The sequence below is a fragment of the Alligator sinensis genome, unplaced genomic scaffold (genome assembly GCF_000455745.1).
Source record: "Alligator sinensis unplaced genomic scaffold, ASM45574v1 scaffold111_1, whole genome shotgun sequence".
Taxonomy (NCBI): domain Eukaryota; kingdom Metazoa; phylum Chordata; order Crocodylia; family Alligatoridae; genus Alligator; species Alligator sinensis.
Window position 1 is genome coordinate 4,584,024 of NW_005841875.1, and position 3,577 is coordinate 4,587,600.

Sequence of the window (3,577 nt, forward strand, 5' to 3'; positions counted from 1 at the left end):
GGGAGCAGGGAGAAGCCACTCTGCAAGGCAGAGACGGGCGTGGGAGGGAGCCCCCGTGTCAGAGGCTGGAGGAGAACGCGGTGGCTGGAGTTTTTACATGGCCAGCCCCAAAGGGTGAGCAGGGGTGATGGGGGGCCATATAAACACTCCCTGAAACCCATCATTCTTGATGGACAATTAGCTAGTTTGCTTATAAAGATCTAATAAGTATTAGGCCAAACATATCTAGTATATGTTATGTTAATAAAAATAGTTAAAATATGCATTTTCCAGCAATTCAATCATTTTAGTGTAGTTCTTACATGACTCATCTGAAATGGCTCCACTACATTAATTCAGAGAGATATTTAAGGCCAAAATTTATGGAGCCATCCCATTAACTTCACTGAATAAGAACTGATGCTCAGTTAATCTGTTAAGCAGTATCCATGTAAGGCTGTGACCTATAACCTTTACCCACTGGTACTGAAGAACAATTTTCCACTTCCACTGAAATTTAATGCAGTCACTTTTACCAGAAGGCAAAAAAAAAAAATGGGGAAATGCCTAATCTCTGACAAAAACCAAACAGAACAAGAGCAGACATTGTTGCATGCAGAGAATTTCCATCTCTGGGCACAGAAACAGCTGGCCTGGCAACTGACTGCATGTAATACAACTCTCCATTAGAGTCAAGGAAAGAAGGAGATTATTACAGAAGTGCAACTATATGGAGGGAAAAGAAAAATTTCAATCACAGATTCACAGAAGTTTCGGGCTGAAAGGGACCTTGTGAGATCATCGGGTCCAGCCCCCTGCTCTGGGCAGGCAGAGAAGAGCCATTCATCCGATTAGAGGCCTAAAGAGCAAGCCATATGAGGAAAGGCTGACAGATGTAATAACCCACCAACCTGTGCATCCAGTCTCCTTTTGAAGATCTCCAAGGTAGGTGCCTGCACCCACCCCCGTTGAGAGTCTATTCCAGAGTCTGGTCACATGAATCACGAAGAAGTTTTTCGTTATATCCAGTCTGAAACCTTCTTCTAGGAGCTTGTGACTATTGCTCCTGGTTTTCCCCTGGGGCGCTTTGGTGAATAGTTGTTTGCATCGCCCCTGATGCTCTCTGCCGATATATTTGTAAGCCGTCACCAAATCCCCCCAAAGCCTTCTCTTTTCTGGGCTAAACAGTCCCAAATCCCTCTCCCTTCCCCAGTCCTGCAAATTCCAGGCAAATGAGTGACTGCCCATAACAAGAAACTGCGCTATTGGACAATTTTGTGTGTGTGTTCTCTGTCAAATTTTATGCTGGTATCTCCAGCCTTAGAGAGTAGGGCTGCCTACAGAACTTCTCTCAACACTGTAGTTCACTCATTCTTTTGCTTCTAATGACATTTGCATGAGATTACATTCTTGATTGCAAACACATGTTATTTGCCTGCCCATTCCAGGCACAAATCCCAGTCTGTCCCCATCTCATTCTGTGCTGAGAGGTTGACTCTCACTTCCAGTTGGCCTTTGATGTTGGCCCCATCATTGACTTGCTTGATTTTCAAGCAAGCACATTCATATTTTCTCACACAGTATTCTTCATGCCTGGAAGAGCTCCTCATAGACAGGCTCAACGTTCTCTCTCTACTCTCTTTTACAGCAAAGCCTGCAAAAAAACTGGGCAATGCATAGGCCTTTGATGTACTATAACTACTGCTTGTCTTCTGTTGTCAGTCTCTATCAGTCTGTTTTCTCTTGTCTCGTACTTGCACTGGTAACTTCTTTGAACATCTTTTATTTAGGGTTTGTGAAATGCCTGGCACAATGGGGTCCTCGTTTTTGACTGCAGCTCTTGGACATCACATTACTTCAAAAAACAAGTTAGTATGAAAAATAAAGTATGGTGAAATGCGTTACCCTGCAAGTCTTACCAGATGCATAGCTGAAACAAAATGTAGAATTCAGTTAAGGAGCCAGACTAACTAAACTTACCAGTTGTTCAAATCTTCCCATGTGTACAATTTGTTGGGTTTTTTTAAAAAAGGAGCTTATGATTTGTAGCAGCTAGCATAATGGGAACTGGTCTCAGCACAGAAAGCTATCACATGCAGTAATGGAACACATTCTTCAGTGGGAAACAACTTTTACAGTGGCTTCATTTTAACCTTTTTATTTAGACATTTGAAATCAACAGTTCTATCAGGCCCTTTGCTGTTTACTGGTTATAGTTGGACATAAGTAAAAACTGATCTTTGAGATTTAAAGTCCTCACAAAATTCTGATTTTTAAGTAAATAAATTATAACAAATATAAATCAATTCTAAAGTGTTTAGAAAAGCACCTTATAGTGTTTTTAAAGGAGTTTTCTTACAAAAAGACTCCTACTTGAAGTAACATCTACTGATGGTTGTCATGATCGCTTTGTTTGATTCTGGGGATTCAAGTTACTAAGGTTCTTCTTATTTAAAGGAAAAAATGTATAATGTGCTGAAAAGATCTCCTATCAATGCATCATGTGCTTGAGGGGGCAGGACAAAAAAAATAGGTTTCATATAACCGACCCAAGACTTAAGGGACCTTCTCTACCCACTCTTTGGTCCGAGGAAGGTCTAACAGCCAAAGCCTTGAGTCTGTAATTTGACATCAGGACTTTTGACTGGCCCAAATAAGTTTCTGCTACATCTAACGCAATGCTGAGTTTAAACTGACACCACAAAGAGCTGCATCATGCAGATGATTCCTGGATGAAATCAGAAGCATGTCATTTAGACTATGCAGCTGTGTTTGTGCCAACAGCAGAGAAGTGTCCCAGGTTCCAGCAGACAGGAATCTAATAATGCAGCGACCTTGTCAAGTTTTATGTTTTGTAAAATAACTTTGTGGGGGATGGGGCTTCCCTCTCTTGCATATGAACTGGGGAAGAGTTTGGGGGGGCGTTTAAAACTAAGTGTGACCATCTGTCCATGGATGATCTATTCCTAGTTTATTTTTCTGCCAGCACAGAGAAGACATTACATAAAGTTCATCCTCTAAAAGAAAAATTCAGTGCTCTGTGGAATAGTGAAAGGCACCACTTTTTTCTTCTTAATACTCCCATCTTAAAAGATGTTCTCCTGGGGCTATGAAAAAAAATATTGGGATAGAACAGAAATGTAATCCAAAGCAAGTTTCTTCTTTTAAACAAAAGACAGATGTTAACACTGCAATAAACAGAATTACTGAATATGTAAATTAGGGCTTCTAAAAATCTCCTTGTCTCCACTAAAGATACAAAAACTGCTAATAGAGTGAAACAAATGTAAAAAGTGCTTCCTCATCATGGTTTAAAGACTTATTTTAAAAACATGAGGCTGGGGGAAAAATACCATATTACTGGAATCTCAAAAAAAGGTGCTCCTAGTAATTAGGACTAGGTACCTATAGGACAACTAATCAAGTATGTTAGTAATCGTGGGCCTTAAGGAAGGATAGCTCAGCAAAACTGCTTAGCTACAACAATATATTTGCTTTAATATTTAAACTGAATTCCATTAAATGATATAGTTTTGTGATGTGGTAAATAAGCTATAGGATGTGGTTGAGACTACAAAATTAGCATACTGAAATGGAT